Here is an 11242-nt window from a genome sequence, read left to right as displayed (position 1 = left end):
TATTATAACATTGTTAATATTATAACATTGTTTGTCATAATGCTTTAAGTCATATCTGTCTGTAAGATTTGTAGAATTATTTTCTGATGATCATTGACGGCACCATTCGTTGTAAGAACAGTATGCTTGGAAAATTGTATTGTGTCTGTCTTCGCCTGTCCTCAGAATTATCGTAATATTGCTTCTAGCATTACAAAAACAAGGCTCAAGTATCTGCTCGTACTAGACATATTTCGGACACTAAAATTTAGATACATAATTTCTTGATGCATTTACCAACAAAGTGGTAACGATCCCACAATACGTTCCACAAAAAAAATCAATAAAGAGCAATAAAAAAAATGAATACTTTCTGGAAACAATATAAAAAAGCAATCGAAGTGAGCATTTCTCCATAGATAACCTCTTCTTTAGAAGCGTTTATTGTTCATTGAAAATTTCGTCAATTTATTTGCTTTTCCAATGCGGAAATGAGACCAATATGGGCGCTGGTATAGTGAATCAATACATGCGGGAGCGCAAAATATTGGTTTTGGGGGAGTTGATAGTCTCATTTTAAGTGAGTGTAAAGTTCTTCAGTCGCACGGCACACTATTTTTTACACACATACAAGAACACATCGACACATATCGCCTAAATAGACGAAAAAAAAATCAGGCATTTGGACAAAGCTTCTTAGTTGACTAACTAAGCAAGACGATAGCGCTCATTAGACGTTGACGAATTCAGTATCGTTCTTCTTTCTTATTCAGTCATGCCTGTAGATGCGCAGGACCGAAAAATATTTGAACAGTTTCCAAACATTACTACAGGTCGGACTCGATTATCCGGGGACTCGATTATCCGGAGTATTTTTTTTCTTCGATTTTTTTAAATTTTTATTTTTAAATTTCAATATTATAGTATACAATATGATTATTTTAACAATATGGGACATATCAAGGTTGTTCGAGGGGTTGAAAAGGGGCTGTTTTGTATATTGAAATTTGACTATAGGCTTGTATGTCAAAGTCATGAATTCAAATGAATATATTACTGTCTTATTCATATAAAATATGATTATATGAAGAAATATGAACGTAGTTGGAATGGTAGGGACTAAAGTAGGGTTATTTTATATATTTATTCTTAATTCCATGAATAAACTATTTTCTCTAGAACATGTCCACAAACTTCTCGCTTCAAGTACTTTCCCATAGAAGTCTGTTTCCTCTTTTTTCTTCCATATAATTTCTTGATCGATTGTCAATTAAGCTGTTGCATTTGAGATCATCTTCAAAGGAGGCTTCCGAGCCTCTTGAAAAGGAGGCTTCCGAGCCTCTTGAAAAGGAGGCTTCCGAGCCTCTTAAAAAGGAGGCTTCCGAGCCTCTTAAAAAGGAGGCTTCCGAGCCTCTTAAAAAGGAGGCTTCCGAGCCTCTTAAAAAGGAGGCTTCCGAGCCTCTTAAAAAGGAGGCTTCCGAGCCTCTTAAAAAGGAGGCTTCCGAGCCTCTTGAAAAGGAGGCTTCCGAGCCTCTTAAAAAGGAGGCTTCCGAGCCTCTTGAAAAGGAGGCTTCCGAGCCTCTTTAAAAGGCTTCCCAGCCTCTTGGAAGGAAACTCTCGAGACACTTGAAAGGAGACCTTCAACACGCGTTATATTTTGATCATGTAGATTGCATTTAAAGTTTTTTTTACTGATCTTTTGTCCTTCATACACTGTGCTGGTTGTGGTGAGCAGGATTTAATAGGCTTTGATTTACTAATCGCCGTGCATATTGTGTACAAAACGAGGTTTAATAATAAAAAAACTTTGTCAATATTTTTTTATTGGAATTGTAATACATCCGCCATTACGCATTTTTGTCCGAGGTACCCCCTGGGGTCATCGAAGGTACCCCTAGGGGTACATGTATCAGGTCGAGAACCGATGAGCTAAATTATTATTCCCCTAAAAGTTAGATGAAAATTACCATTTTTATTTTACAATATACAAGATTTATGTCTTCACAAAAGTCTGTGTGACTTCGCTTTTCAAATGCTTGCTAACTGCCAAAGTGAATCGGGTCGGTTCAGAACACTGTTTGCTCTGGTGGGTGCAACTTTGCTTGGTAGCAGCATGAAGGCTTTCGTTGGTAGCTGGGATGCTGGCGCTATGGCATACGTAACGGATGGGAATGTGGACGATGGCCGAAACGAAGGAGGGAGGAAGAGAATAGAACATTGCGAAGCCGTGCTCTCTTGGTTTTCGGCAGGCAAAGTGAATAGTTCGATAGCGATTTCCTTCCGAAAAGTTATTTCGTTATTTCTTCCATATAATTTCTTGATCGATTGTCAATTAAGCTGTTGCATTTGAGATCATCTTCAAAGGAGGCTTCCGAGCCTCTTGAAAAGGAGGCTTCCGAGCCTCTTGAGCCTTCTTCCATATAATTTCTTGATCGATTGTCAATTAAGCTGTTGCATTTGAGATCATCTTCAAAGGAGGCTTCCGAGCCTCTTGAAAAGGAGGCTTCCGAGCCTCTTGAAAAGGAGGCTTCCGAGCCTCTTGAAAAGGAGGCTTCCGAGCCTCTTGAAAGGAGGCTTCCGAGCCTCTTGAAAAGGAGGCTTCCGAGCCTCTTGAAAAGGAGGCTTCCGAGCCTCTTGAAAAGGAGGCTTCCGAGCCTCTTGAAAAGGAGGCTTCCGAGCCTCTTGAAAAGGAGGCTTCCGAGCCTGTTTAAAAGGCTTCCGAGTCTCTTGGAAGGAAACTCTCGAGACACTTGAAAGGAGGCCTTCAACACGCGTTATATTTTGATCATGTAGATTGCATTTGAAGTTTTTTTTCTGATCTTTTGTCCTTCATACACTGTGCTGGTTGTGGTGAGCAGGATTCAATAGGCTTTGATTTACTAATCGCCGTGCATATTGTGTACAAAACGAGGTTTTATAATAAAAAACTTTGTCAATATTTTTTTATTGGAATTGTAATACATCCGCCATTACGCATTTTTGTCCGAGGTACCCCCTGGGGTCAGTGAAGGTACCCCCAGGGGTACATGTACCCCAGGTTGAGAACCGATGAGCTAAATTATTATTCCCCCTAAAAGTTAGATGAAAAATTACCATTTTTATTTTACAACATACAAGATTTGTGTCTTCACAAAAGTCTGTGTGACTTCGCTTTTCAAATGCTTGCTAACTGCCAAAGTGAATCGGGTCGGTTCAGAACACTGTTTGCTCTGGTGGGTGCAACTTTGCTTGGTAGCAGCATGAAGGCTTTCGTTGGTAGCTGGGATGCTGGCGCTATGGCATACGTAACGGATGGGAATGTGGACGATGGCCGAAACGAAGGAGGGAGGAAGAGAATAGAACATTGCGAAGCCGTGCTCTCTTGGTTTTCGGCAGTCAAAGTGAAGAGTTCGATAGCGATTTCCTTCCAAAAAGTTATTTCGTTAAAAGTTTTGTTGGCTGGAGATCCTGCACTCCTTCTGAAACCGATTGCTTTGGGCCAAATTGGGCGAGTTTTACGTCGGCCATTCCGGCGAATCACGCCATCAGCCGGCCGAACCCTCCATTGGCAATTCGAAGAGTTCCGTCATCCTTCGACCCATTTTGGACATCCGTCCGCAAGTCGAGTAAGGACAACGTCATCCGTCGGCCGAACCATTCCTGCGAGTTCCGCATCGCTCCGTCCTTCGGCCATCCCAACGAGTCACGCCATCCGTCGGCCGAATCATCTGTTGGCAAAACGGCGAATTCCGCCATCCACCGACAAATCGTGTGAGTGTTACCCGTCAGCCATAACTACAGAGTACAACGCAATCCGTTATTCGGCGGCCGAACCATCGGCAATCCAGCGAGTTCCACCATCCGTCGACCCATCTTGGGCATCCGACAACAAATCGAGGACAACGTCACCCGTCAGCCATTCCAACGGCCGGACCAGCAAGCCAAGCCAGTCCTGCGACTATCGTCATCCGCCAGCACGTGCTGTCCTGCCATCTGTCATCGCCGATTCGTGAACGCCGTCGAGCAGCAGGCCTTGTAGGCAGTCTTACATTGTCACCCACATACTTACCGTAAGTAAACTGTTTGTAACCTAACCTCCAAGGTCGGGGATTTAGGACGGTTCCTTTTCAAAGACCTGTCGACGGTTTGGTATCATGGTTAAACTTCTCCTGAAAAACTTTGTCAAGTTCATAAATTCATTACTTTTGAAGATTTGTCACGATTTATAGCTCCCCCAGACCTAAGCGATTTCATCGCCGACAATAACTCGCCACAATACTATCGTTGGGTCGTTGCAGGCAGTGTTCCATTTACGCTTCCATACCAACGGCGACAGAATCACAGTCGCCAAGCGAATAGGTCGCAACGCGACTGTCGCGTTACGTGTATTTGGAGGATCCTTTATGCCGACAACCCTTTTAAATTTGTTTTTCATCGTATTCTTTTTAATCTCATTTCTACATTTTTTGCATGCTCTGTCTAGAAAGTTTTTGACAATATTGAAATACGCCGTTTGATGACTGTTGCGACTTAAAAACTTTAATTTAATATCTGAACTGTCGAGTTGTAAGCGAATGTAAGGGATGTTTAATCAAAAATCATTTCTCACTGTTCATTACCGCTGTGAAGCTTCAAGTAGTCCTCTCAAGCTAGGTTATTTTTGATCACAACATGATGCAAATATGCTTAGCCTAGCTGTAAAACGCGCGGCTATAAAGCAAGACCATGCTGAGGGTGGCTGGGTTCGATTCCTGGTGCCGGTCTAGGCAATTTTCGGTTTGGAAGTTGTTTCGACTTCGCTGGGCATAAAAGTATCATCATGTTAGCCTCATGATATACAAATGCAAAAATGGTAACTTGGCCAGCGGTTAATAATTGTGGAAGTGCTGAATGAACCAAATGTCCCAGTGGGGGATGTAATGCCAATAAGAAGAAGAAGAAGGTAAGCAAAATATTAAAAACTTTCATTTTAACACAAAGCGTTTGGTCACAGAGTTGATGAAACAATGCACCATGCGTCTCCATATTATGCCTGTATGGTTATATGGTGAACATGTTTAAAATTTATTGGCATAAAAAGTAATAAATCTCTAAAAGTAATAATATTACGAACTTGGCATCTTCAACAAAGTTTATCAGCTACAACTTTTGTGTAGATACAAACTTTGTACGATGTAAAGTAGAAAACATCTTTTTTGATTTCACTTTTAGGAGGATCGATAATTAGGCTGATTACCTCCAAAGAAGCGCATTAACTTACTGATAAAATGTCTGAAAGACACCATAACGCCAAATCACATAATAAAAATATATTCAAAAACGCAAAGCTATTTTCGCAACTGTGCATCGTTGCGTTGCTTTCAAATCGCATAATTTCCTAATCCGAATCCGATTGTTAAACTGTTAGGAAATTTTCAAGGTTAATAATTGAAAATCTATATTTCAACATATTGGATATGAAACGGGTAGGGTTAAGGGTTGTTCGTTGATTGTGGTGGATATGATTTGCTCGTCCGGCAAATGATTGCGGATTTTGAGCGTTTGTAATATGTTACAAACGCTCAAAATCCGCAATCATTTGCCGGACGAGCAAATCATATCCACCACAATCAACGAACAAATTTTGCTCTCCCCGGGTAGCAAACAGTTCGTCGAATTCAATTTTTTCAAACATACCTACCTATGCAATCATAGCTTCAGGCAGGCGAAATTTCGTTTCGGAAAATTTACCAACGATGAATGATTTGCATACCCATTCTTCAACGGAATGTCTGCTTCCGATTTTGATATTCTAACTAATTGCATCACATGTTTGGTGCAATGTTCAAAGCAAATACCAAAACTGAAGCTGTTCAGGTTGGTATCAAATTTACTCAAAAAATGGTTATTGGACTTCGTTTCAATGGATCCAAATATGTTTTTGAAAATTTTAAATTGGAGGGTAAGGAAGATGAATTATTCAACTTCCCAACAGTTCATAATGTGCACAATGCCATTACAACTGAAAATTATTTAAAACCTGGACTCCTCATCAAAAGAGATCCAAATTATTTTATCTTCAGAAATGATCGTCTTGATCGTATGCGGAATATCCCAATGGACTAACTAGTTTTCCTTCCAGTCGAAATCCTTCTACAAGTGATTTAGTTTTAACGGATTTAAGTTAGCTGTGTGGCCAATAAGTAACTCATGCTTAATTTCACTATGATCACCTTCCTGTGACGTTTGAAACCTCACAAGAAGCTATTAACAATCCAATCAGCTCTACTTTTAATTATCATAGAGCTGATTGAGATTTATGATATTCTTCTGTTGAGGAATCTCTCGATGCCAAAAGTGATATTGACAATATTCTTGTATCACAACAAATTCAATTGCCGAAGCCAAAGGCATTGCAATTCCATTATTATTGACGACGATCTTCAGCTACTGATTCATCTTAAAAATGTGAGACAAAGTCAATACCAAAGAACTCGCGATCCTGATTAGAAAGTTATGAAATTAAAAAAAAACGTTTCGTTAGGGGAAAAGACGGCTTTGGCAGGTTTTGTTCTATTATTGGCAAGGGGGTTTTTGTCGACCGATTTTTATGAAATTTGGCCACAATATTCTTTGATATGCAAAGAATGTTAAGGCCAAATTTGAGCATAATCAGTCATAAAAAACCCCACTGACAATAATAGAACAAAACCTGCCAAAGCCGTCATTCCCTCTACCAACTTTGAGAATAATGTCTCAAAGTTGGATCCCAGAAACCCTTTTGGAAATTAACGAAAATTTAAAAAAAAACAATTCCAGCGCTAAAAAAGGGAAACAAAATTGTAATAACAAATGGCGAAAAGACGCAAAAACTTGCTCAGCAGTTTGAGAGTGCTTATAATTTTAGTCTAGGTCTCACTAATCCAATCGAGGATCAGGTTACACGGAGTTTCGAAGACATTCTCAATCAAGAGAATGGTTTTGACCCTTCGTTGGGATATAATTTGGATGAAGTGAGATCTATCACTAGAAAAATAAAAAATATGGAAACCCCTGGTGATGATGGTATTAAAAAGACAGGAACACCGTCTTCGACCAGAGGTCGTACAGACTGAACACTTAACACCTAGCATTAGACAACGGACACATAACACCCAGTGGACCAGTGGAGAATTTTTCCTCCTTAGACGATTGACGTCGCTACTCGCATGGCCACGAAGCCCACATTTCCTACATACTTATCAAAAGACTTCCTGAGAGCTTTTTATTCTTTTTGGTTAATTTATTTAACAAATGTTTTCAATTGTCATACTTCCCTGATAAATGGAAACACGCCAAAGTTGTTCCAATTTTGAAGCTGGATAAAAATCCTGCTGGGGCTTCTAGTTATCGCCCATTCAATTTGCTTTCTTCAATAAATCTTCAATAAAGATTATTTTAAATAGATTGATGGTTCATATGAATGGCAATTCTATTTTTGCTGATGAGCAATTTGGTTTTGGCCATGGGTATTCAAGCACTCATCAGTTGGAGTTGCTTTTCTTGATATAAAGAAAGAATTTGACAGTGTTTGGCACGAAGATTTGATGTTTAAAATGAGTTAATTTTAATTTTACTCTATTTATTTATTTATCAGACTAAGGCCGGAGTGGCCTGTGCTGCACATAAAACCCAGCAAACACAAGGTCGTATATCATAACGAATAAGTGTACAAAGTGGAGGTCCTATATCGCCTCTACCTTGTACACTTATTCGCTAGCATATGCGATTTTGTGTTGGCTGGGAAGTCTTCTCCATTCAGCTCGGTCCATGGCTGCACTTCGCCAACCACGTAGTCTGCGGAGGGTCCGCAAATCGTCCTCCACCTGATCGATCCACCTTGCCCGCTGTGCATCTTGCCTTCTTGTACCCGCCGGATCGTTGTAGAGCACCCTTTTCCCCGGATTTCTTTCCGGCATCTGGCTACGTGCCCGGCCCATCACAGTCTTCCGATTTTCGCGGTATGATCGATGGATGGTTCTCCCCACAGCTGATGCAACTCGTGGTTCATTCACCTCTTCCACGCACCGTCCGCCATCTGCACCCCACCGTAGATGGTACGCAACACTTTCCTTTCAAAAATTCTCAGTGCGCGTTGGTCCTCCACGAGCATCGTCTAGGGCTCGTGTGCGTAGAGAACTACCGGTCTTATAAGCGTTTTGTAGATAGTCAGTTTGGTACGGCGGCGAACTCTATTCGATCGGAGCATCTTACGGAGTCCAAAGTACGTACGATTTCCAGCCATTATGCGCCTCCGAATTTATCCGCTGGTATCGTTATCGGTGGTCACCAGTGAGCCCAAGTACACGAATTCTTCAACCACCTCTCTTGAGCCTCTTCAAATTTTATTAATAATTCAAATAATTTTACTCTGTACATTATTAAACTGATCCATAATTATTTATCAGATTGCTGGCTTACCTGATTTACCACCAGGGTGTCAAAAATCTTTGTTTGCAGATGACACGGGCCTTTCGGCCAAAGGGCGAAGCCTTCGTGTTATTTGTTGTAGATTGCAAAAAAGTTTGGTTATTTTTTCCACTTACTTGCAAAAATGGAACATTTCCCCGAATGCTTCCAAAACTAGGCTTATAATTTTCCCACAATGTCAATATGAATGGGGTTCCAATGAATTGGGCTAGCGACACTAAATAGTTAGGACTTCTTCTAGATCAAAATTTAACTTTTAAAAATCACATTGAAGGCATTCAAGCCAAATGTAACAAATATATTAAGTGATCCACTTATAAACAGAAAATCAAAACTTTGTCTTAAGATCAAACTTTTGATTTACAAACAATTTTTAGACCAGCCATGTTGTATGCTGTGCCAATATGGACTAGTTGCTGCAATACCAGAAAGAAGGCACTTCAGAGGATTCAAAATAAAATTTTGAAAATGATTCTGAAGTTGCCTCCATGGTATAGTACCAATGAACTTCATAAAATTTCTAATATTGAGACATTGCAACAAATGTCCAATAAAATAATTTCCAATTTTAGATAAACATCGTTGCAATCTTCTATTGCAACGATTAGCTCAGTGTACCCTTAGTGTAAATTAGGTTAATTCAACTAGAAGAAAAATCCTAACTGCCAGAGGCAATTGAAATGTATTAATAATAACTAAAAATAAATCATAGCAAATAAGGTTGTTAGTCTTAAGAATACACGGAACACCTAGTCTAAGAGATGAATGCATGTATTAGATAATTAGTATAGAAAATAAAACGAGGGATCACAAAAATCCAGCCAAAAGATATTTTTTCTGAGATCTGAGAGAGCAGCCTCAATATCAGACTCAGTTTCATGATGGCTTCAATGTCAGTTGTGGAGGACAACATTCAAAACATCACAGACAACAATTACAATAAAACGAGCGAAAAGGCTGAACATTCCTTCTCAAGCATGATACGACACGTAACAAGCATAAACTTTTTTTTGATAGTTTCTACCATCCCATTGAAGGTAGGCATCGGCAGCTAATACCTACAACAATGTCAACCCCGACATCCGACAACATCACTCGCCCATCAGTGGAAAATACCCGCCACTGTCACGATTGAATGGATTTTTCTCGGCTCGGATTTTCAAATTACCCTTCCCGCCGCACTTGATAGAAGGAAGCGCACACGACCCTGGTCTACAATAATTTTTCCGGTTGTTTCTCACCTTATCGTCACCTGAGGCATTGTGCCTGCCCATCGACACGACATCGCCGCCGACCGGAGGGTGTGGTGCCGTGGCGACAGCCCCATCATCATGATTGCTCGTCGTGTTAGTCAGTTCGGTCATTCCAGTACCCGCCAGCTGGGTCCGGTAAAGTCAAAGTTTTGATTGCGTGAGATATGACTTTTTGGTTTGGGTTTTCCGTACTGTTTGGCGAGAGAAAGGGTATTGTAGTCGATGATGAGGTGGAAACAGTTTTGGCTGGCACATTACATTTTGAGCCATCGGCTATATTTCTTACAAATTGTTAAATCAAATTATAAAATAACACTGCTTATTAGATAACATAATTCGCTAACAGATGGGTTCGATTCCCGGTGCCAGCCAAGGCAATTTTCGGATTGAAAAATGTCTCGACTTCCCTGGGCATAAAAGTATCATCGTGTTAGCCTCATGATATAAAAATGCAAAAATGGTAACCTGGCTTAGAAACCTCGCAGTTGATAACTGTGGAAGTGCTTAATGAACACTAAGCTGCGAGGCGGCTCTGTCCCAGTGTGTGGATGTAATGCCAATAAGAAGAAGAAGATGGGGTCTGTCTTAAAAAAAAAATGTAAGGGAAACATCTTACAAGGGGGGGGGGAGGTTGTTAAAAAACAACCTGATTACGTGAAGGATGCAACTAACATGGCCTGCGGAGAGTGCGCAGCACACTATGCACAATAATTGTATTCGGGGTGGATCTGTGCGCCGCCGCTGTCGATTGTTATTAGCCACCGCCGCCATCATTTTTGACCGGCACGCCGCCAGTGAATTTTAGGCGCACCATTGAATTTATTTAAGTGCCGTAGCCTGGGGGTGGTTTTGGGAATTCATCCTACTCCTCCAATTTGTTAGAAGAAAAATTCCGTTCAAACTGTTATACATTTGAAAAATTTCGGCTTCGCCGCTGAAAGGAACATGTTTACTCAAATCTCTTTTTATGTCACATTATTGGGAGGATGCGAAAAGAATTTTAGTTCAGATTTCTTGTTTTTCATTGAACCAATCTTCAAATTCTTTTAAATATGATACATTGCAATCCATGGACCAAAATTAAAATATTCGTCTATACGGGTAATGAAAGATCTACCGTGTGGGACCGAAATCCGTCCACACAGCAAATAATTTTGAAAATTCAACGACGTGTAAAATTGCAGCTCATCCCATCAAATGGATTACAATCAATATTCAATTAAATTTGACTGAATTTTACAAGCCAGCACAGTTCAAATTTATTTCAATTTTTTTTTCAGGTAGAGCATTATTTTGCACCAAAAGTAACTGTGTTTCTTTGCTGATGCGCGCGGATGGTTGCTTTTGAATTTGCTGTCATGTTTTTGTTCGTTCCCGCAACAAATAGATTTTTGGCTGATGTCTATATTTTGCATATATACTCTAGAAGAGAAAAAGTTTATGTGATCTGAAGTTTAAAACTTACGCGTTTGGTTACCTTTAATGAAGTGTGTTTCTTAATTGAGTGCGCGAAATCGTTTGAGGAGTTTGTATACGGGGACTCCTTGGTGCAATATAGTGATAATACCAGAAATACATGAACA

This window comes from Armigeres subalbatus, chromosome 3 (assembly GCF_024139115.2).
Source record: "Armigeres subalbatus isolate Guangzhou_Male chromosome 3, GZ_Asu_2, whole genome shotgun sequence".
NCBI lineage: Eukaryota > Metazoa > Arthropoda > Insecta > Diptera > Culicidae > Armigeres > Armigeres subalbatus.
This window is presented reverse-complemented; position numbering follows the sequence as displayed.